Source organism: Microcaecilia unicolor, chromosome 3, assembly GCF_901765095.1.
Source record: "Microcaecilia unicolor chromosome 3, aMicUni1.1, whole genome shotgun sequence".
Classification (NCBI taxonomy): Eukaryota; Metazoa; Chordata; class Amphibia; order Gymnophiona; family Siphonopidae; genus Microcaecilia; species Microcaecilia unicolor.
This window is the reverse complement of record NC_044033.1, coordinates 63,738,160-63,763,380: the sequence shown is the minus strand read 5'-3', so window position 1 is coordinate 63,763,380 and position 25,221 is coordinate 63,738,160. Positions and strand designations below refer to the sequence as shown.

At 41.5% G+C, this 25,221-nt stretch overlaps 1 protein-coding gene across 6 annotated transcripts in view; it reads left to right on the top strand.

The window, feature by feature from the left end:
* Positions 1-25,221, top strand: part of MARK1 (microtubule affinity regulating kinase 1) — a 251,751-nt gene that overhangs the window by 1,365 nt on the left and 225,165 nt on the right. The window lies entirely within an intron of this gene.

Below are 25,221 nucleotides of genomic sequence, written 5' to 3'. Positions count from 1 at the left end.
AGCGGTTGCATTTTTCACAATGTGGTTTTAAAAATGCCCCTGTAGAGTGCGGTGGCATGTAAGGTATGACATGTCAATAGTGTACACATTCTGATGACCGAACATCTGGAGTAGAGCATTATTTTAAGGATTTAAACTGTTGTTTCCTGTTTGAGCGAGTTTTGCTTTAGTAAACAGATGTTTAACAGGAGTAATTGCTCGGTTTGAGGTGACTCAGTCGCACGCAATCCGATGCTCCTTTCCTTTCACCATGTATGTGATACCCTGCTTAGTATGAAAGCCTTTGGTGCAATTATTAACATTGGACTCAGCATAGCATAATCTCCCATATTGGTGGTAGACTGTGTAGACAAAAAGAAAAAAAAAATCAAACATCGGTGAGATGTTGTGATGTACAGAAATTGAATGATGCCGATATCAGAATCTCACGGCAAAATAATATATTTTTAAGAGGTTTAATATAGCACTCACTGGATGAAAATAGTGAAAACTGAAGTCTTTATGTCCATTGCAGCAATAATAGTCTATACTTTCCTTCTAGCAGTGTTTGTTCTGCATGGAATATCACTTACAGGATGGTCTTAGTTCTTCTGTTTAGAAACTTAAAAAAAAATGAACTGGGAATTTCACCACCACTACAATCATCATCTTTGCCTTTTGTTTTAAAACTGCCTTCATATGTTTTGTAAGATCCAGTGTGTGGGGTACAACATGGCAAAAGCCTAAAGCAATAATCAACACTTAAGTATACAGTTTAAACTATATAATGGTCAAATTATATGATGAAAAAAAAATAAAAAAATCAGTAAGGTCAAATAAAAGCTAAGGCATAACAACATTTAAAATTAATTAGGTAGCAAATATCAGATAGGCACCACAAAATGACTACTGGGAACTAAGCCAAGATCACTAGCTAATTTCATGCAGGCCTTCAAAGAGCCATTACTATCAGCCCGAACCAGCTTTGAACTGACATCCTAGAAGTGAAAAGTTGTTCCAATCTCTTCAGCCATCTCATCTTTTTCTGAAGATTTTGAAGAGATCACTAAAGTGGACGAGGAAAGAGAACCAAGGTAGCTGTCAGTGAAAATTTAGCAGACCTTAAGGAACAGTAAAATTGGCTGAAATTTTTTTAGCTGATATGATACTTAAAAAAGTAAAAGTTATAGTTCTCTCTTTTTATTTATTTATTTTTTACTAGACATTACTGTGAGTTTCCCGTCCATTTCAATCTTACTGTGTACACCACCTTGACTGAATTCCTTCAAAAAGGCGATAAATCCTAACAAACTACCGTATTATTCTAGTAATGCATTGTGTCAGATGATTTTAAATTGTATTATAATTTTGAAAATAGTGCATAAAATCATCACTATGTATGCTGATGCCTCAGAAAGATCATGTTTCATTGAGTACATGAATTTTGATTTTGGATTCAGTTACTTTCCAAATATCAATTGAAGATGAGTTATGACACAACTACTGTAGGTGATTTTTGCCCCAGAGGACTTAAAATCTAAGCCAGTGGTTCCTAAACCTGGTCCTGAAGGCACCCCAGGCAGTCAGGTTTTCAGGAGACCCACAATGAATATTCATGAGAGAGATTTGCATGCACTACCTCCACTGCATGTAGATTGCTTTCATGAATATTAATTTTGGACATCCTGAAAACGTAACTACTTGGGTGTCTCTTTGACCAGGTTTGGGAATCACTGATCATCTAAGCTATACCTGAGGCATTGGAGGGTGAAGTGACTTGTCTGAGAGAAGTGTGATTAGAACTCTGCTTTCCTGGTTCTCAGTCCACTGCTCTAATTACTAGGCTGCTCCTAGTAAACTGTAATTACTCATTATGCTACACTTTGTTTTAGTTTGATAGTGTGACTGTTCTGGTTTAAGGGCCTGATTTTATAACTGTACCTGTTGAAGAGTCCAAAAAGGCATCTATTGATAAAGGTAACATAGGCACTTTTATGAAATAAACTGGCAGAACCAGCTTCAAGTTTAAACCTGGTTTCTGCGCATATATGTGTGTATATTACGATTCTGCCCTCGGAGAATGCCTGTGCACAGATTGCATAAAAGTAGGTGCATACTTTCCATGGGCATACTTCTTATGTGTCTTTGCAGTTGTTTAATTTTCTTAAAGCACTTTTCCATGTGTAAAACCACTTTTACATGCAGAGAAAGTTTTATAAAAATGTTTTCTAAATATTAATGCATCAATCACATTGTTAACAGTTGTACAACCTCCCCCTACCCTCTCAAATGGGTCCAGCATCGGTCCCTACTTCCCTGTCATTCCCCCGTCCTCCAAGCTTGCTGTCTTTGCCAGTAGAGATTAAATCAGATTGCTGCTGTCTGGCCATAGGGTCCTTCTCTGATTCATCTTTCTGTTGCTACAGGGGCAAAAAGTAGCAGAGAGAAGACCCTTAAGCGGGCTGGAGGTAGCCTAGCTTAATTGCTGCCGCTACTGGCAAAAATAGCAAATTTGGAGGACTGGGGAAGTAGAAGAAGGTAGGGAGAGATACTGGACACGTGCAGGGGGGAACACTGGGGGAGAGATACTAGACCCACAGAGGGATGGAGGGAGAGAATGAGAGTTTCCGCACTGTAGGAGTGGGTGGTAGGGGAGAGAGGGAGAGATGCTAGAAATAGGGAATGGAAGAAAGAAAGAAGTGGGACGCTGAACATGAATGGAGGAGAGGAGAAGGGAAGAGGGGAAATGCACATGGATGGATAGAAAGAGAGGGAGAAAATACTGCACAAAGATGGACAGATAGAAGAGATGGGAAGCGAGAATGCAAGGGATGCTAAGAGAGAGAGGAGAAGAGAAGAAAAAGAAAATAGCCATGAGGTCCAAAAACAGAGCTCAGAGCAGGCAGAGAGAATTAGAATCAAAGACTAGGAGCAAGACTGATTAGAAAAATAAAATCAGACAACAAAAGTAAGAAAAATGATTTTATTTTCAGTTTGGTTATTGAAATATACCAGTTTTGAGACTTCACATCCACTGTCTTTATATTTTGTCCTGTATAGGACAAAATGTAGGGGTGGTTTATGTGATTAATCTTGTTTGCTTAAACATTTTAATTGTGATTACAGTAAGTGAGTAAAACTTTTAAATGATGTACAGCCCTACTAGATACATTTTTTTTCTTTTGGTCTAACAGTTTTGTTCTGCTCTTTGGACTTCTAGCTCAGTCTGAATTGACCTCGATATTGGGCAGTGGTGCTATAGGCCTTCATTTGTGCAGCAACCCAGAGAACTTTCCGTATTTTGATAACCTTTCCAAACCCAGTTATTGCTCTTATGGTCCTTCTCCAGGAGCCACAGCTGCAGCTCCCCATGGTGTCTGGTACATGTGCACTTTAGTTTCATTCAGGAAGTGTTAAGATCAAGCTGGCACCTCTTTCTTCCAAGAGGCTGTGAACGCCTTGTCCATGGCTTCCTCAGCCAGCCTGGGGAGCATAGGCTGGGCCTGGGAATCAAATCCAGGTCTGTCAGATAGCACTGCGTAGTACTTCTGCAGAGCCACTGGGCCAGCCCAAACATTTAGGGCCTTGTTTACTAAGCCACACTATAGGTGCACTAGCGTTTTTAGCACGCACTGCTAGAGACGCCCATAGGAATATATGGATGTCTCTAGTGTTTAGTGTGTGCTAAAAACGCTAGCGCACTTTAGTAAACAGGGCCCTTAATTTCTAAGTGTCTCTGTGATAGCAGGTCTTCCCGAATAATTGTTATTTTTCTTAGATTCTTTTGCACTAATTGCAGAGAGGTATTTACACACTGTGTTGGGGGATTATGATATGGTGGGCTCGCATGTGGAAATATATGTGCATGTGAAGTGTGTTGTTTATTTAGTTGATCGCTTTTTGCAGGAATACACCAATGTGTTTGCAATAAAATCATCTCATCATTAATGAGACAGAAGGGCAAAGTTTCTACCATGTAAGGAAATTCCAATAATGGATCTGTAGGATTTTCTTTTTAGCTATGCACTAGATTAGTGAAATTAATCATATTATTTTAACCTTTAGAGCTATTATATACTTGAGCAAAAAGTGAAGAAATTATATACCCAGTAGAAAAAACTGACTTATTCCCCAGGAGCTGCTGTAGCGAAAACGGAATATTTTGTGGATGTACTAAACACCGATGTCGCAGATCTAGGCAACATTATGATCCGCTCAAGTCCAAGGTGAACGCATTTTACAGAGTTTTGCTTCCATGCCCCAGTTTCTTTTCTCCTTATTGGAATTTTGGATGTTTTTCCTTTCCTTGGACTTGATCTCATCTCTTTGTGGGACTCTTTTACAAAAGCGCTTTAAGCATTTAGGGCCAGATTCAGTAAATGGTGCTCAAAATTAGGTGCCGTTAAAAATCTGCATCAAAAACTATTTTATAAAAGGTGCTCTGGGCTGTTGCCCTTTTATAGTATAGTGTTTAGTGTGTATTCCTGTGTCTAAGGACTTATATTCTGGTGTGCAAGTTGAGTGCGTAAACTTGATAGTCTAGTGTGCCCAAATTTTTGGAATGTCTCTGAGCTGCCTGTGCCCCTCCCAAGGCTACACTCCCTTTTGGATTGCATGCAAGATACTTTGGGTGCACATTGTTATAGAATAGGACATAGATCTGTGTGTAAGTCCAAATTAGTGCCAATTAACATCAGTAATTGATAATGACTCTAATTCGTTTGCACATGTATTGGAGCTGTATCCACATATGGGTGCCATATGTAGAGTCCAGGAGTTAATGTGCAAATTAGTGTGCCCTGTTGAACGCATGAGCGCAGTAACTTACTGTAGTGGTGTGACAGCACACACTAATTTCCCACATTAACAGCAGGCTGTGTTGAGGGCAGGAACTGGGTGAGTTAAGGCTGAAGAGTGGAGTTGTGTGAAGGGCTGCAGAGATGGAGGAACACTGAGATCCCACAAAAAAAGCAATAGAAACAAGAAGAGAGTGGGAAATGGACCAGGCTGACCAGGAACAAACGAGGAGACTTTAACTGCTGGTAAAACGTTTATTGGTGAAGACTCAACAAAGTGCTGTGTTTCGTCAGTGGGCCTGCTTCAGGAGTCTGAATAAATAACAATAATAATAGACATAAAATGTAATATACAGAACAAATTAAAAATAATACATTATATATATATATATATATATATATATATATATATATATATATATATATATATATATATATATAAACATATTCCTAAGTGACATCTAAATGGTAATAAAATTGTATATCATAAGTAAGCACAGAAAATAATAACATGGAATGAATCAAATAATGAATAAGAAACAACCAATTGCAAAAAATAAATTTAACGGACTGACCTTTTATAAAACATTTGTAAAACTGTAAAATACCAGCAGTTAAAGTCTCCTCATTTGTTCCTGGTCAGCCTGGTGCATTTCCCACCCTCTTCTTGTTTCTGAAGAGTGGAGTTAGCATACAGTGTTTACTGCACACTGTTGCTTATGCAGGTAGCACAGGTGTACTTTCTGCCTCAAGAGGAGGAGATAAGTACATACATGGTATTTGCAAATAGTCTTAATGTGCGGTAAAGAACTTTTCAGTACAGTAGATGCAGAGGACATGTTGAGCATGCCCAAATAGGTAGTGTAATTCCTTTGCACTTACCACACATTATTTATTTGTATTTATTAACCATCTTTATGAATAGATTCACCGAAGGCGGTGACCAACAGGTATAGTTTAGCATAAAAACTTACAATTTTGATAACAGTATAACAATAGTAAAATAACCAAATATAAACATAAATACAATAAATGAGGTAATCTTGAAAACAGCAAATTGAAACTTAATAGGACTACCATTAAATAGTATCAGAAATATATACATTTAACAGCACTGAAATTCAAATAACAGATATGAAGATAGGACCCGAAGTGGTGAACTGGATTAGGAACTGGTTGACGGACAGAAGCCAGAGGGTGGTGGTAAATGGAGTTCGCTTGGAGGAGGGAAAGGTGAGTAGTGGAGTGCCTCAAGGATCAGTGCTGGGGCTGATTCTGTTCAATATATTTGTGAGTGACCTTGCCGAAGGGTTAGAAGGTAAAGTTTGCCTATTTGCGGATGATACTTAGATCTGTAACAGAGTGGACACCCCGGAGGGAGTGGAAAACATGAAAAAGGACCTGAAGAAGCTAGAAGAATGGTCTAAGGTTTGGCAATTAAAATTCAATAGTCTTCACTTCTGGGGTATGATTATCCCTTCAGGGTTTTTATTTTTTACCAAATATAAACTAATAACCCTTTCTACTGTGTTAAGATACTTTCTACTGTGTTAAGATATTTCTAAATAGCACTACCTCGCCAACCACTACTCTTTTTATGTCTGTCTTTTCTTGCATTCAAATAGTGCTCAGTGACTGGAAAAACATTTCTAGACTGACTGGCAGTCGTACATTATGTTTTCCTTTTAGTACATCATTGCACTCCACCTCCTGCCTATCCTGTGTGATGTCTTACTTCTAGTGTAATGATAATACCTTCTTTTATATGTTATTCACATATTTCCAGGTTCATAAAGCCACTTATCTTAATGTTTGACAGGTTGTTACAACTCTCTAGAAATATTCCCAGTCACTTTAAATTGTGCAGTGATATAAATCAAAAGAATGGAGTTCACTAAACCAGTTTCCAGTTATCATCTTGTTGGTGCCCTACATGCGAGCAAGTTTCGCCGTAGCGTCTTCAGGGGAACACCATTCTTCAGGCAGGAACAGCTTACACTCCTCTCCCTCAGACGGCCAGAACGCCGGTGCATGCATAGTAGATTTAATGCGAAGAAATGCAAAGTGATGCACTTAGGGAATAGAAATCTACGGGAGACGTATGTGTTAGGCGGCGAGAGTCTGATAGGTACAGACGGGGAGAGAGATCTTGGGGTGATAGTATCTGAGGATTTGAAGGCGACGAAACAGTGTGACAAGGCGGTGGCTGTATCTAGAAGGTTGTTGGGCTGTATAGAGAGAAGTGAGACCAGCAGAAGAAAGGGAGTGTTGATGCCCCTGTGTAAGTCATTGGTGAGGCCCCATCTGGAGTGTTGTGTTCAGTTTTGGAGGCCGTATCTTGCTAAGGATGTAAAAAGAATCGAAGCGGTGCAAAGAAAAGCTACGAGAATGGTATGGGATTTGCGTTACAAGACGTACGAGGAGAGACTTGCTGACCTGAACATGTATACCCTGGAGGAAAGGAGAAACAGGGGTGATATGATACAGACGTTCAAATATTTGAAAGGTATTAATCCGCAAATGAACCTTTTCCAGAGATACGAAGGCGGTAGAACGAGAGGACATGAAATGAGATTGAAGGGGGGCAGACTCAAGAAAAATGTCAGGAAGTATTTTTTCATGGAGAGAGTGGTGGATGCTTGGAACGCCCTCCTGCGGGAGGTGGTGGAGATGAAAACGGTAACGGAATTCAAACATGCGTGGGATAAACATAAAGGAATCCTGTTCAGAAGAAATGGATCCTCAGGAGCTTAGCCAAGATTGGATAACAGAGCCGGTAGTGGGAGGCGGGGATAGTGTTGGGTAGACTTATACGGTTTGTGCCAGAGCCAATGGTGGGGGGCGGGGATAGTGCTGGGCAGACTTGTACGGTCTGTGCCATGAAAAAGACAGGTACAAATCAAGGTAAGGTATACACAAAAAAGTGGCACATTTCTTGGGCAGACTGGATGGACCGTGCAGGTCTTTTTCTGCCGTCATCTACTATGTTACTATGATATACCTAATAAGCATGCATTAGAACATTTGAATAACATAGATATGATTCTAATGATTTTCTACAGTGCAGCTTACCAAGTAGTCAAGGGGCCAAGTGCAGATATATAGATGGGGACAAAATGGGTGGTACAGAGTCAATTGGGATAAATAGCTGGGTGGCTAAACTAAAGGCAAATTCTTTGCACAGTTAAACAAGATATAAGGAACTGGTCTAAGTTACAGTGTGTGTAGCAAGTTAGTCCAGGTGCAGAGTGGTGTATAGTCAGTCACCCTATGTATTAAAGGCTTGGGGAACCAGGCTTTCACCTGCTTCTTGAAGTAGATGTAGCCCCTCTGAAAGTAAATTCCAGAGCTACTTCTGAGCAGGGTTCATTGGTGGGTATCGTATTATACTATTTCTTTTGATGAAGTTACTGATAGTGATGCTTCTTGAGAAGACCTTAGAGGTCTCAAAGGTGTGTAAAGGGCTAACTTATTCTTTAAGTATGCTGGCCCATCAGTATTCAGTATTAAAGTGTAGTAAGTGCAAAAACTTGCTGTACTTTATGGAAAGGGTCCCTGAGACATTTTAATGTCTCTTGCCCCGTTTAAATATGTGACACATGGTATTTCTGCATAGGTCAGTGTTGAATTTTGAGATGGAGTGTCAGGTACTGCAAGCAATAATGTAGCTCCTCTGGTAAGAACTGGGCCCAACAGCATGACAGTAAAAGGAGATAAGAAGAATTATGAGGTTGAACAAAAGTTAATGGCCATCCTGGACAAAGAGCAATGAGATGAGAACATTGAGAGCTGGTAGAAACATTACACATTTTTATCTGCTTCATAGTCTAAACTTCCTTCCTTTGCATACTAGTCTTTGTTATCCCAAAAGTCTTGAGAGCAATATGTCGTAACTAAATTTGTTTATGATAGCATTCCTATAATAGCGTAAACAACAGTGCATGTTAAAGTAGAGAGCTATATTTGCAAGTGTAAGTTTAATGGTTGCTTATTAGAGGGACTTGATGAACGAACAGAAATCGGGTGACTCTTGGTGCTGCTTTCCTCTTTGTGTGCATCTGTAGTGACACTTTTTAATTCTTCACTGATAGTGGGCAAATCTGTTTCTTGGTATCTGAGGTCAGGCAAGAGGTGTGGTTTTTTTTTTTTTTGTACGATGTAGATTGAAATAAATCTTAGGAAATCATTTACACATTTGATTACTGGTATATTGCGGATGTACCAATTGGAGGAAGCAAAAAAGAAGGCTGCCTATTATTTCAGCCCCCTTTTCTAAGGGGTCCTTTTACTAAGCTGCGATAACCGCTGGTGTGCACTTACTGCAGCTTAAAAGGGCTTACCGCAGGATGCGCTCAGGCGTCATGTGGTGAGTTCCCAATTGCTGCTCGCTAAAAAATATTTTTGAATTTTTATTGGAAAGGTGTGGTGTGTGTGTGGGGGGGGGGTTCAGAGTGGGCGTTTCTAATCAGTTAGTGCTGCCACATTACTGCATGCTAACTGTTTACTACATGGTTACTGTGTGAGCCCTTACTGTCTACGAAATAGTTGTCGGTAAGTGCTGCAATAATTTTTTTACTGACTTCACATTAATGACAACATCAATGCATGATCATGAATTGAAAAAATAGAAAATAAGCCATTTTCCGGCTGCAGTAAAAATTGCCTTAGCCCTTAGGCTATAAGATACTTCAATTTAAAAGTAATGTGGGATTTTGTTCAGCAAGTTAATTGACTGAAGTAAACATTTCATGAAATCTTGTGTAATCCCAGGCTCACCTCCGGCTGAGCTCCCCCCCCCCCCCCAGGGTCTAGCATTTCACCCAGGACCAGGGTCACAGAAACGATACTTCTGTACATACATACTGCTTCCACTGGCTGAATCACTCCGGCTGGGCGCAGGCTGGGCCAGAATAAATCCGGTAGGCTGAGGGTACTCTTTTTTTTTTTTTTTTTTCTGGGCACACTCAAAGGATTAGTCAGCAGTCTCAGTGTTAATCTTCAACATGCTTTACTAAAAGTAACTTGAAAAACAGTTCATAAACTTGTCAACTTGGTCTGTATGATTCAAGATTCTCAGATGGTCAGCACAGCACTAAATATAATCTGCAATGTTATTAGGGCATTCAAAGATCACAGTTCAGTTCTATCTCGAAAATCTGTATTTGCTAAATCAGAAACAGTACTTGATAGTTTTCCTCTTGATTAAACTCTCAGTCCACTATCATCTCCACATAGTCTTTTCAGTTACTCTCTGTCCCACCCCAGAACAGGGATCATTCACATGTACCCAGAAGTGAGGCACTCTTGCTCCCACTTCTACCTGGGTTGCCTTTTTCCCCAAGACCTCCATGTCGTTCCCAAGTTGGGAACAATTGTGGCAGGTGCTTCAGTCACCACACACTGCAAACTTCTCCTGGCTTAGTACCCAGGACTGCCCCCTCGGTGCTTTGGGTCTTGGCTGGGGTGGGCGAACAAAGACCAGAATTTTCTCCATGCAATGCCTTTTATTACCTCGTGGCCCTGGGGGCTGGGCTTTGTCCTGATTCTCTCACCAGGCTGTCAATGTCAGCTCTGTGTGCTTAGTGACTCCCAGAAAATCCTCTCTCCTCCAGCCTTATGCCAGAGCTCATTTTTGGGGGTGGGGGGAGTCACGCTTGTAATTGGAATCACATTAGCAATATTGCAAGTAGAGCCAAGTAAGATTTCCATAATATTTTTATATTGATGCAGTAGGAAAATTGTAGAACCATAGAAAAAGGGCTCTTGCTAAATTTTAACAAAATTTTAAAAAATTCAAACTTCGATATTAAAGATATCTTGCAGAGAGGAAAACAACCTATAGTTGTTTTTTTCTATTTCTGAACAATGAGTCCATAGAAAGAAAGAGAAAGGTATAACTGTGAAATATTAGTGGAACCTACCAACACAAGAATCAAAGAAAAATTAAATTTCTCTAGTGATTTTTTTAAATTCCTCTCTTTAGGTTTTTCTTTTGTCCCCGCCCCCCCCCCCCAAAAAAAAAAAAAAAAATTAGTTTGAGCCATAGAAAACATATTGAATTCCCTCTCGTATTTAAAGAGACAATAAGTGAAATTTATTTTCTCTCTTCTGCATGGATTAAACAATATTGTAAAAAAAAACTTGTTTTAATTTTGTTAACAAAATATTGCTGTCATGATAGTCTCAAAGTCAAGTTACGGTCTGGTTTTCTGGCGAGTGACAGCATTAAATTAGGGTTTCCAAACATAGACTGGAGGCTTAATGGTAGAATAAGTGCAACTTCACTTAGATTCTAGTGTACAAATAAAATGATATAAGAGAGGTGGAATTGATTCAAAAAGAGACTAGGAATATGATCGAAAGACTCTATGAAATGAGACCTAGGACCTAAATATTGTGATGCACTAGGTAGCTTCTCATTAGTTGAACAGCACCTCTACACTAGAAGAAGCTCAAGGGAGCATATGGCAGCTCAGAAAAGGAGGGGGGGTGGGGAAGCTGTGCTTCTTGAGGGTCCTGAACTGGTAGAAAGTGAACTACTATTGGATAAGGTCAGTCTGGCATATGTAGTGAGGAAGCAGTTGTTTGTGAAGGATGGAAGCTGGAGTTGTGGAGGTAGCTGCATCTGTCTGCGGGTTTCTTGTATATAGATGTTTGTATATAGGCCTTCCGACAGCCACCCAACTTAAAACACAAGCTAATCAGAAGTAAACTTCCATCACAGACTGAAAAGGAACCGAAGGGCACACGTCCCTGTAATTTATCCAGTTGCAAACTATGCCAAAATATTTCACAGGACCCCACAGTTATCCACAAAGGAAAGTTATTCAACATAAAGGGATCTTTCACTTGCTCATCTTCCAATGTGGTATATATCATTCAGTGTAAAAAATGCAATGAAGGATGCTTTATTGGAGAAACAGGCCAGATGCTTAAGACAAGATTCAATTTACATAGACATCACATGAACAATACAGCCAGTAGGGCCCCCACCCCGGTGGGACAGCACTTCACAGAACCAGGACACTGTACCAGTGATTTCACAGTGAGAATACTGAAAGGTAACTTTAAAACCATACAAGTACGTAAGACCTTTGAAGTCAGAATGATTGAATATTTTAACGCCCAACAGAAAGGACTTAACAAGGATCTGGGGTTCCTAGCCCATTATAAACCATAAAGCTGTATGTCTCTGTTGATCACCCCACCCCTCACCTATCCACACCCATCCTGTTAGAATATCAATGATATGCTTTGATGTCCCCACGCATACCTCCTACCCACCCCCATCCTCCCACCCTGTCAGACTGTCATAGTAATGCTTGAATGTTTTCACTTATATACACTGTCAGCTAGCACATTTGCTTATTTCCGATCTGATGAAGAAGGGCAACCTTCGAAAGCTAATCAAGAAAAATGTATTAAGTTATGTCCAATAAAAAAGGTATCATCTTATTTTCTTTTCCATGTTTTATTTTGTTTGATTTCTATTGATAACCTGTTTGGGGAGAAAGCCGGCCATTAAGAGAAGTGCACTTTCAGAGAGAAAGACGGCTATTAAGGGAAGTGCACGTCAGGGACGGCCATCAAGGAAAAATGAACAGCAGGGACTTTTTTAATTTGTATGAAGTCTTTCTTGAACATTTCTCAAAACAGTATCACAACATACAGCACTCCAGAACAAGTAAGTCATAACATAACTGATCAGTAAGATCCTTTTTTTTTTTTATGAGCTGGCCGACTGGCTTCCCCTCCTAGGATGGAAATGTTTTAAAGTTTTTTTTTTTTGGGTGGGTGGGGGTTGGTGACCACTGGAGGAGTATGGGGAGGTCATCCCCGATTCCTTCCGGTGGTCATATGGTCAGTTTGGGCATCTTTTTGAGACTTGGTCGTGAAAATAAATAGACCAAGTAAAACCGGCCAAATGCTCGTCATCGCCGGTTTTCTTTTTTCCATTATCAGCTGAAGCCGGCCATCTCGTAAGCACGCCCACATCCCGCCTTCACTACCCTGCCGACACGCCCCCTTGAAGTTTAGCTGCCTCCGCGACGGTTTGCAGGCGAGTGTGTCAAAAAATTGGCTTTCGATTATACCGATTTGGCCGGTTTTAGGAGATGGCCGGCCATCTCCCGATTTGTGTCGGAAGATCGCCGGCGATCTCTTTCGAAAATAAGCTGGTTAAGCTCTCTGAGGGACTATTCTTGAGGGTTAGAGGCAGTGTTCTATAAACGCACTCACAATGTGTACAATATCTAGGTGTTATATATATATATATATATATATGTTAGTAAAAAAGCCCCGTTTCTGATGCAAATGAAACGGGGGCTAGCAATGTTTTCTTCTGTGTGCATGTGGGAGTGTGTGTGTCCCTGCCCTCTGGCCTCTCTCCCCTCCCCCCTCTGAGTCCTTCACTGTTACAGAGCCAGCGATTTGATTTCGTGCTCTGCTGTTTTCCTTCACTGACTGTGTTACAGAGAGGGCGGGGCAGACACTCATAGGGAAACCGGATATCTCGCCCCCTTCACACTTCCGGCTGGAGGCTTCATAGAACGTTGGTTTTGCCTTTTATATAGAGAGATAACACCTATATATATATATATATATATATATAGTTGTTTTTTTTTTTTTTTCCCCCCCCACAACAACTGAGAGTTTTTCTAGATTCTAGGGTTATGCATGAAGGAGTTTAGTAAATAGTGGGGGATTACACTGTTGACCTTTGTATTGGTTCTGATTTACTTCGTAGTCTTTTTTTTTCCTCTCATTTTCTTATCCTCCCTCTAATTTGATAGTTGTCTAACTTTTCTGAGGATGTATATGTGATGATTTTTGCTTATTGTATTCATTACTATTTTTTTCTCTTTTTGATGATATTCTTGGAGATAAGAAAGTACAATATTGTATTGTATAATTTGAAAATTGTATTAAAAAGGTCCACCTGGCCAGTATGAACAGACAGATGCAGAAATGTTATCAGAAATTAGGGAGGCTAACAAACTGGGGTGCACAACAATAATGGGTGATTTCAATTACCCCGGTATTGACTGGGCAATGCAATATCAGTGCATGCTAGGGAGGTAAAATTCCTCAGGAACCAACAAGAGGGGGAACAATTCTAGACTTAGTCTTCAGTGGAATGAATGATCTGGTACAGGAGGTAATGGTGCTGGGGCTACTTGATAAGTGATCATAACATGATTGGATTTGATATAATCTCTGGAGTAAGTACTCACAGGAAGTCCAATATGTTAGCACTTAACTTTCAAAAAGGAGATTATGATAAAATAAGGACACTGGGATATTGAACATCCAAATGGCAGATGACATTTAATTTGAACAAGTGCAAAGTGATGCATGTAGGAAAGAAGAACCCAAACTATAGCTACATGGTTCAAGGTTCCACATTAGGAGTCACTGCTCAAGAAAAGGATCTAGGTGTCGTTATTGATAATATGTTGAAACCATTTGCTCAGTGTGTGGCAGTGGCTAAGAAAGCAAATAGAATGTTGTAATTTATTTGGAAAGTAACGGAGGACAAATAGGTGGGAAAATGTGGGATACAAATGTAACAAATAACATGTCCTCAGCAATTATTGCACTGAAAACCGCACTAGTTTGTGGAAACCTGGCTGCACTTAGCGCTTCTTATTGAGACTTTGAGATTTTATTGCTTTTCAGAAAACAGTTGAAAGCACATTTGTTTCTTCACGCTGTTTAGCCTGGATTATGAAGAACATTTTCTGTGATGATGTAGAACACTATCAGGCAAATTTTCGAAAGAGAAGGGCGCCCATCTTTCGACACAAATCGGGAGATGGGCGTCCTTCTCCCAGGGTCGCCCAAATCGGCATAATCGAATGCCGATTTTGGGCATTTTCAACTGCTTTCCGTCGCGGGGACGACCAAAGTTCACGGGGGCATGTCATAAGCATAGCGCAGGCGGGACTGGGGCGTGCCTAACACATGTGCGTCCTCGACCAATAATGGAAAAAAGAAGGGTGTCCCTGACGAGCACTTGGGCGACTTGGTCCATTTTTTTGTTACGACCAAGCCTCAAAAAGGTGCCCGAACTGACCTGATGACCACCGGAGGGAATCGGGGATGACCTCCCCTTACTCTCCCAGTGGTCACCAACCCCCTCCTAACCTTAAAAAAAACCTTTTTAAATATTTTTTGCCAGCCTCAGATGTCATACCCAGCTCCCTGACAGCAGTATTCAGGTCCCTGGAGCAGTTTTAGTGGGTGCAGTGCATTTCAGGCAGGCGGACCCAGGCCCATCCCCCCTACCTGCTACACTTGTGGTGGTAAATGTGAGCCCTTCGAAACCCACCAGAAACCCACTCTACCCACATGTAGGTGCCCCCTTTCATCCCTTAGGGCTATGGTAGTGGTGTAGAGTTGTGGGGAGTGGGTTTTTTTTTTTGGGGGGGGGGGTTGGGGGGCTCAGCACACAAGGTAAGGGAGCTATGCACCGGGAGCAATTTGTGAAGTCCATTGCAGTGCTCCCTAGGGTGCCTGGTTGGTGTTTTGGCATGTGAGGGGGACCAGTGCATTACGAATGCTGGCTCCTTCCACGACCAAATGGCTTGGATTTGGTTGTTTCTGAGATGGGTGTTCTCGGGTTTCCATTATCACCGAAAATTGGGGACGACCATCTCTAAGGATGACCATCTCTAAGGTCGACCTAAATTTTGCGATTTGGGCATCCCCGACCGTATTATCAAAATGAAAGATGGCCGCCCATCTTGTTTTGATAATACGGTTTTCCCCGCTCCTTCGCCGGGACATCCTGCAAGGAAGTTCTCAGGAAAACTTGGGCTCACTCTAGTAAAAAGGGCCCCAATGTTGGATCAAGTGCAGTATTATCCTGTGATAATTTGCAGTGTCTTATGTTCCTGAATGTCATTACCAATGTTGCATTATTTTAAAAGTGTTTTGGCATTTAATAATTAATGTTGCACTCCTGCGAAAGGACTGAGATCAGGAACACTTTCAGTTAAGATTTTTATACATACCTGACACCTCCACTCCCCTGAAGGAGATATATACTAGTAAAACAGTCTCGTTTCTGACACAAATGAAACAGGCGCTAGCAAGGTTTTCCTCGGAGTGTGTATGTTTGAGAGAGAGAGAGAGAGAGAGTGTGTGTGTGTGTGTGTGAGTGAGAGAGAGAATGAGTGAGAGAGAGAGTGTGTGTGTGTGTGTGTGAGTGAGAGAGAGAATGAGTGAGAGACAGAGAGAGTGTGTGAGTGAGAGAGAGAATGAGTGAGAGACAGAGAGAGTGTGTGAGTGAGAGAGAGAATGAGTGAGAGACAGACAGACAGAGTGTGTGTGTGTGTTTGTGTCAGTGAGAGACAGTGTGTGTGTGAGTCTGTGTGTGAGAGAGAGAGTGTGTGAGAGAGAGAGTGTGTGAGAGAGAGTGTATGTGAGACACAGAGAGCGAGTGTGTGTGAGAAAGTGAAGCCTTGAAGCATTCGTGCGCTCTGTAAGGCTTCCTCGCCTCAATTGACGACACGTAGTTCCGGAACGTTGCAGGAACGCTTCAAGGCTTGAAGGCTTCACTTTCTTGGCTTCAGAATGTTGGAGGTGTGTTTTATTATATAGGATATATATGTTTTGTTCTAATAGGCTTTTATACCATTTAAAATGACCAAGGCTGCAATTAAACTTTAGGGTGATGACCCAGATACCATAGAATGGCAAATAAGTGACTCCATCAACAGTGACTGCTTAATAAACAGTCAGCTCATAGACTAGCCTATTTTATGGGTTATTTTTAATTTGGCATAATTTCCTAAACTAAACTGCAGGTTTCTGGCCTGTTATGAAAGAATATGCGGCTCATTTTCAAAAGAGAAAAACATCATAAGGTGGAAGGACGTTTTTCTCTCCAAAATGTTCAGTTTGCAATGTTTGACACCCCAGTTTTAGATGTTTTGCGCCACAATTTGCCCAAATTTCAAAGGGGCTTGTTGGGGGGTGTTTTGTGTGGGACATGGGCAGTACTAAAAGGTAGACGTTTTTCTACAATAATGGAACAAAATAGAAACATCTAGGGCCAAAATTAAGATGTTTTTGGTTAGATCTGTTTCAGTCACGACTAAGTGACCAAAAGATGCCCCAAACGAGCATTAGATTGATTAAGACATAAACCCCCTTACTCCCCCAGTGGTCACTGAACCCCCCCCCCCCCAAAGCTGTAAAAGAAAGTACATACCAGCCTCTGACAACTTTAGATGTTATGGCCAGTCTTATAGCCTAGTGGTTGATTCATTAAACTGTAGAGGAGGGGACCCAGGGTCATAACATAACTGGTACACTTGTGTTGGAAAGTGTGAGCCCTACAAAACCCACAGTTTTTGGTGGGTTTTGGAGAACTCACTATACATTATTAGGGGATAATTGTGAGATGTGTACTTGGGAACTTTTTTGTGAAATCCACTTCAGCGCCCCCTAGGGTTTCTCACTGCTCTGGTGGGATATCTGTCTGCCAGTCTACTAAGAATGCTGCCCCCCCCCCCCCCATTCATTTCAATAGCTTGTTTTTGTGCATTTTTTCCTTGGATATTTTTTGCAAAATTGGTCCTGAAAGGTAGACTACACACTGAGCACTACAATGTCTAGCAAATGGTCATTTTTTAAACAAAAAGTTGACATTTTTATGGTTTGAAAATGGCCATGTTTGCCACTGGATTTTTGGATATTTTCACAAAATGTCCAAAATTGGATTAAGACATATTGAAAATTCCCCTCCACATCTATCTTATATCCTCTTTGCTCTATATCATTCACTGGGGTTATTTGGTGTGGGGATTCTTACTCTGTGGAAATAATCTTTATTAAATTAGCACCATTACTCTATAAATTTCCCAAATGGAGTGTCTCTCATTATGATGTAAAAACATTTATAAATTTACACAATTGTATAAAAACATTATTCTGCTATGAGATTATACACTAGAACAGCTATAATAAATGTACATGACTGTCAATTAAAATGTTCCTTTATAAATTTAAATTATACTTATATTTATACGACTGAAATTATTCATGTAGTCCAAAATAAGTATCGAGCCCTTTTCTCTTAACTACCTTTCTGTATAAAAAACATGGTAAATAAATCATAAGGGCTACCAACCACTACAGTATGTTCAATGTAGCCTGCAGCTTCACTGCTGATGGCTAAATTAGTGAAGTTGATTATAATTTTGAAGCTACGGAAGGATGTTTACTGAAAGACGGCACATCAGTTCATTGCCTTCAGGCTATTAGGTATAATTTTATTTAACAATAGATAAACTTAATTTAATATTGAATCTCTGACTAGATATGGGTATTAGAGTTGCATAATATCTATGGTCATATTTTTCTTCTTAGAAGCAAGTAGAGTAAATTCTAAATATAATAACCCACTTGTTGGTGCTGCTGTACCATGCTGACATCTAGAGCCAGATTTTGTTACTTTCTGCCATTATGTGGAGTCTTCTACCAGTTTTCCTGCTGTTCCATTGCTGGCTCCGCCCTCGGTGATATTACTGGGAGCACAGATTAAAGAACAGGAAGACTACGCTGGAGGCGTGGCGCACCGTAGGGATCGTGCCATCTTTGTCGTGCTGACAAAGGAGCACAGTTAAGGAGCTCCTTAGGGCACTCCTTTGGGTGAATTTTGAGCCATGAGTCTATTTTCAACAGACTTATTGTTGCCAGAGGTGTTGTAATCATGTGTAAAATCTGTTTCTGGTAATGGGAAGTAGGGTGATCTGCTGTCTTGTCTGCCTCTTCAGTTTGTGAGGGGCCAGCACCCTTTGATAATTGTTCCTGTTGAAGTTACATGGACTGGGCGGTCTTCCTCCACTTTTACGAATAGGATTGATTAATTCAAGATCTGTGCATAATAAGACCATGTTAATTTGTGATACCATGACCCAAAATACAGTTGATATACTTGCTGTTAGAGAATCGTAGTTAGAGACTTTTTGATATTGCTGTTGTAAAATCCTGTTGCCCAAGAGGGTCTACATGGGCCTGGGCTTGTCGGGATATTAGGAGGAGAGGAGGGGTGTTGATGCTATATTGTGAATGAATGTGTGGAGAGTTTTGATATGATTGACTTGTTAGTGTTGAAGAGTGTACATATGAATATATGTTTGCTGTATTGTCCTCCACTTCTGCTGCAATGAGATAGAACACTTTGGTGGCATTACCAGTGGGTTTATTTAAATTGGTGATTCTAAGGGACTTTAATTTGCCATTGGTCTCTGGAATTGCTCCTTCTCATTTGTTGTTTGATGTTTTATCTGTGTTGGGGCTAACCCAGATTGTGATTGATGCTACTTATATAGCAGGGCATATGCTTGATCTTATTTTTGCGCCTCAAGCTTCTTCCTTTGTTACTGATGTTATTGTTTTACCATTGCCGTGGACTGTTCATTGTTTATTGTTGTATTCAATGACAGTGGGAAGTACTGTGAGGAATATGTAATCCAGTACTACTACATGTGTGAGGGAGGTGATTTGATAGACGTGTGGGTGCCTACCTTTGGTGATGTGTTTGAGTTGGTAGAACATTGGAATACTACTTTATGATGGCACCAGTGCTCAATGTAAAAATGAAAACTAATACCCTGGTTTTCCTTCGGCTTGCAGCAACTGAGACGTGAATTACACCAAGTTTAGCGGGCATGGAGGGAAGAGTAGGGCCATTGAGATCAAAGAAAGCTATTTGATAAAGTTACAAGAATATAAGCTATTGATAGCTAGGGAGAAGGGGAATCATTATCAAAAGTAGATAGGTGAATCCCTGAATCAACTTAAAGAATTGTTTTCTGTGGCTCAGTCATTGACAAGAGAAGCACGACTCTTAGAATGTAGTTTTAACGTTGACTCCGGATGTGCTTGCTGATTATTTTGAACTGAAAGTGTCGACTTTGGTGAATGCTTTTCCAGTTGATTTGAATGTGAGTGAGAATGTTGGAGAGTCTGATTGTTTGGATACATTTGTGCCAGTAACCAAAAACGAGGTGATGACACATTTGAAATTGTAAACACTACTACTACTACTACTATTTAGCATTTCTATAGCGCTACAAGACATACGCAGCGCTGCACAAACATAGAAGAAAGACAGTCCCTGCTCAAAGAGCTTACAATCTAGTAGACAAAAAATAAATAAAGTAATCAAATCAATTAATGTGAACGGGAAGGAAGAGAGGAGGGTAGGTGGAGGCGAGTGGTTACAAGTGGTTACGAGTCAAACGCAATGTTAAAGAGGTGGGCTTTCAGTCTAGATTTAAAGTTGGCCAAGGATGGGGCAAGACGTAGGGGCTCAGGAAGTTTATTCCAGGCGTAGGGTGCAGCGAGACAGAAGGCGCGAAGTCTGGAGTTGGCAGTAGTGGAGAAGGGAACAGATAAGAAGGATTTATCCATGGAGCGGAGTGCATGGGAAGGGGTGTAGGGAAGGACGAGTGTGGAGAGATACTGGGGAGCAGCAGAGTGAATACATTTATAGGTTAGTAGAAGAAGTTTGAACAGGATGCGAAAACGGATAGGGAGCCAGTGAAGGGTCTTGAGGAGAGGGGTAGTATGAGTAAAGCGACCCTGGCGGAAGATGAGACGGGCAGCAGAGTTTTGAACCGACTGGAGAGGGGAGAGGTGACTAAGTGGGAGGCCAGCAAGAAGCAGATTGCAGTAGTCTAAACGAGAGGTGACAAGGGTGTGGATGAGGGTTTTGGTAGAGTGCTCGGAAAGAAAGGGGCGGATTTTACGGATGTTGTAAAGAAAGAAACGACAGGTCTTGGCGGTCTGCTGGATATGAGCAGAGAAGGAGAGAGAAGAGTCAAAGATGACCCCAAGGTTTCGAGCTGAGGAGACAGGGAGAATGAGAGAGCCATCAACAGAAATAGAAAACGGGGGGAGCGGGGAGGTGGGTTTGGGGGGGGAAATGAGAAGCTCGGTTTTGGTCATATTTAATTTCAGGTGACGTTGAGACATCCAGGCAGCAATGTGAGACAAGCACGCTGAAACTTTGGTTTGGATGCAAGGTGAGATATCAGGGGTAGAAAGGTAGATTTGGGAGTCATCAGCATAGAGATGGTAGGAAAAGCCATGGGATGAGATTAATGAACCAAGGGAAGAAGTGTAGATAGAAAAGAGGAGGGGACCAAGAACAGAACCCTGAGGTACGCCGACAGGCAGAGGGATAGAAGTAGAAGAGGACTAAAGGTGCGGAGGGAGAGGTAGGAAGAGAACCAGGAAAGGACAGAGCCCTGGAATCCAAGTGAGGACAGGGTATCGAGAAGTATGCTGTGATCAACAGTGTCAAAAGCAGCGGAAAGATCAAGAAGAATGAGGATGGAATATTGACCTCTGGATTTAGCCAGTAATAGGTCATTGGAGACTTTAGTAAGCGCAGTTTCGGTTGAGTGGAGAGGGCGAAAACCAGATTGTAATGGGTCAAGAATAGCATGTGAGGAGAGAAAATCAAGGCAGCGGCGGTGAACAGCACGCTCAAGTAATTTGGAGAGAAAAGGAAGGAGGGAGATGGGTCGGTAATTAGAGGGACAAGTAGGGTCAAGTGAAGGCTTCTTAAGGAGAGGTGTGACCACAGCATGTTTAAAGGCAGCAGGGACAGTCGCAGTGGAAAGTGAGAGGTTGAGAATGTGACAGATAAAAGGAATAAGAGTAGGAGAGATGGCATTAAGAAGGTGGGTGGGAATGGGATCAGAGGAACAGGTGGTACATTTTGAGGAAGAAAGGAGAAGTGTAGTTTCCTCAATAGTAACTTCAGGAAAGGAGGAAAGGGAATGAGGGGAAGGAGAGAGAGGGGAACGGACTAGTGGAGGGAGAGCTGGTGAGGTAGAGAAAGCAAGGTTTATCTTTTGAACCTTGTTGTGAAAGAATTCAGCAAGGGCCTGAGGAGATAATGAAGGGGGAGTTGGGGGAGGGGGTACCTTGAGGAGAGAGTTCAATGTGGTGAAGAGAAGTCGAGGATTAGAGCCAAGAGAGTTGGTCAGTTGGATATAATAATCCTGTTTGGCACGTGAAAGAGCAGATTGGAAGGAGGTCAGCATGAACTTAAAGTGTAAGAAATCAGCAAGGGCCCGAGATTTCCGCCAGAGGCGTTCGGCGGAGCGGGTACAGGAACGTAGGTAGCGGATATTAGAAGTCAGCCAAGGTTGGGGTTTTGTACGCCTTACAGGGCGGGTCATCAAAGGTGCAAGAGTGTCTAAGGCAGAGGATAGAGTAGTGTTGTAAGAAGAAACAGCCTCGTTGACAGACGTGGATGGTGCCATAGTAGAGAGGAGGTTTGAAACATGGGAGGATAGAGATGAAGGGTCAATATCGTGAAGATTCCTAGATAAATTAGATAGGATAGGACGGGACTGGGAGGGAGGAGTTATAAGATGGTGATCAGAGGAGGGATGATCAGAGGCAAGGAAACTAGAAGGTGAACAGTTGGAGGAGAAGATGAGATCAAGACAGTGACCATTTTGATGAGTGGGGGAGGTGGAGCATAGTTGGAGATTAAAGGACGACGTTAAAGCGAGTAACTTGGAAATATAAGAGTTGGAAGGATCATTAGCAGGAATATTAAAGTCACCAAGGATGAGAGAGGGGGAGGAAGGATCATGGAAGAAGGCAAGCCAGGCGTCAAAGTCACTGAGAAAGGATGAAAGGGACTTATCAGGGGGACGATAAATGACCGCTATTCGAAGAGGCAGAGGAGAGAAAAGGCGGATAGAGTGGACTTCAAAGGAGGAAAAACAGTGAGATTGAGGTGGAAGAAGGGGTTGAAATCTGGAGGAGGGAGAGAGAAGTAGTCCAACACCGCCCCCACGGCCAGCAGGGCGAGGAGTATGTGAAAATAGATAGCCGCCATGGCACAGGGCTGCAACTGAAGCAGAGTCATCAGGGCAGAGCCAGGTTTCTGTTATGGCGAGCAGATGGAGGTGACGCGAGATAAAGAGGTCATGGATATAGGGGAGTTTGTTACAGATAGAGTGGGCATTCCATAGGGCGCAAGAGAAGGGCAGAGAAGAGGAGGGGAGTAGAGGAATAGAGATGAGGTTAGAGAGGTCACGGTGAGATCTGTAGAGTTTGGATAATAGTTGGTGAGGAGGGCCAAGATTGGGATTGATGTCACCAGCTGAGAGTAAGAGAAGGAGTAACAGAGAGCGGAGGAGAGTAGGAGAGGTGTGGCCACGAAGGCGTCGAAGGCGAGAGGTATTTAGGTGGAATGGGGAAGGCAAAATGGAGGGAAGAAAGAGACGGAGATTAAAAGCCAAGAGGGAGGAAGAGGGTAGGAGAGAAGGTGAGGTGATGAAGTCAATGGATGGGAAGTGAGTTCCTGTAGCGGAGAGAGGTAGGGGGTGAGGGAAAAGATTAGGAAGGGACAGAGCTAGGAAGAGAATGTGAATAGGGGCCATAAATGATTAAGGTACTTTAGCAACTGGAAAAAGATTACATATAAAGAGAAAAATGCCCTGCGCAGAGCTAATGGAATATCACATTATTATCTCATCATCCAAAAAGATATCCATACAATTATCATAGCGGTAGTGTAATGTTCTTTTAAGGGAGGAAAAGCCTCAGATAATGATAGGATACTCCTTTGTTGATCACTTGTTTAGCAGGGGACATAATTTAAAAGAGATTCTGGCACCTGCAGCCCTAAGAAAGCCCATAAAAGATGATGCCCCTAAAGAAGGACACAACCGTTGCGGCAATTGCAGAATGTGTGAGATTATGCTGAATATAGAAGAATTCATTGACCCACAGTCAGGAAGAAGCTACATAGTTTACCACAATACCTCATGTGTGTCCGAATGGTTGGTATACGGGATTATATGCCCCTGTAACAAATTATACGTAGGACAGACGTCCAGAAAATTAGCAATAAGACTCACAGAACATAAAAGCAACATCAATATTAAAAAAACTACAGCACCGTTAGCTGCACACTGTATTAGAGAAAACCACATCTTTAAATCCCTGAGATGTGTAGTATTACAATAACTTAGATGGAATATCGAAGGTGGAGATAGAAAACTTCTCTTGCTATAACAGAATCAAAGATGGATTTATCATCTGCAAACTATACAACCGTACGGACTTAATACCAAGATTGAATGGAATCAGTTTTTCTGATTAACATAAACTTTTTTGACAGGATCTTGGCACAGATTCAGTACCCTAAGAGGGGTAATTTACCTCCCGATGACGTCTTTCTGTCCGAGGAGGTCCCCCTGGTATTTCCGTCACATGATTGGATAGATTTGCAATCAATGGGAGTGGCTTGGATGTGAGCGTCTGACGCCAGGCTTTATAAGCCACCGCCATGTTGGCAGTTTAAACTAATGAGAGAAAAACCAGCATTGAATGTGAGAAAAGACTCGGAATAAAGGGAGAGGCCAAAGTTTGAGAATTGTGTAGTGTAATAAGTTTACTCTCTTACAGACGACAGTTGACGGGCACCAAGGACCCTGATGCAGGCGTCGAAACTCGGGCCAAAGTTGGGCCGTGGACGGTGGTAAGAGACTGAACAGCTGGAGAGATAAGTGAACCTTATAACACTAACAGAATTGAGTGTTTGGGGACCTTATGTTTAAAACTAAGGAGGTTTTTTAGCCTATGATGAATGGATGGAACTCCCTTAGGTTGAACGAGTGATCAACAAAGGAGTATCCTATCATTATTTGAGGCTTTTCCTCCCTTAAAAGAACATTATACCACCGCTATGATAATTGTATGGATATCTTTTTGGATGATGACATTTGAAATTGTGCCACCCAACTGAGTCCATGATGGATCCTTGCAGTCCCTATGTTTTGAGAAGTATGCCCAGGTTGGTTGTACCTTTGCTGACGGTAATGACATGTCCCAGATACTTTGTGTCTACAATTTATCCAAAGATTAAGAATCCTACTTTAGGGGCTAACCTACTCGGCAGTCTTTGCCCAGTGACATTATTGCCTATGTTGGCAAAGATTGTTGAGAGGGTGGTATTCCAGCAACTTGAGCATCTGTTGAAGATGCAGTGTCTTGATCCATTCCAGTATGGGTTCCGTAGAGCTCACAGTACTGAAGGATTGATAGCTGGCACACTAGAAAAGATTTATCAAGGGTTAGATAAGCATGTTAACTATTTTGTAGTTATTGAAAATAATTAACGAAATAACTAACTTTCGCAAATCTCTGAAAACTTATCTCTTCGACAAGGCTTACCATGAGAATCCATAGCTTAACTACAATACTTCACCACTCCACCTTGATTTTGAATGACGCTTTTCCATAACTGTTTGTTAGTTCCTCTCTGTTTTCCTTGATCTTTTGTAACACCAAATGTATCTTTGACCCTGTAATGGCGATGCCATAACAGACCTTTGTAAGCCACATTGAGCCTGCAAAAAGGTGGGAAAATGTGGGATACAAGTGCAATAAATAAATA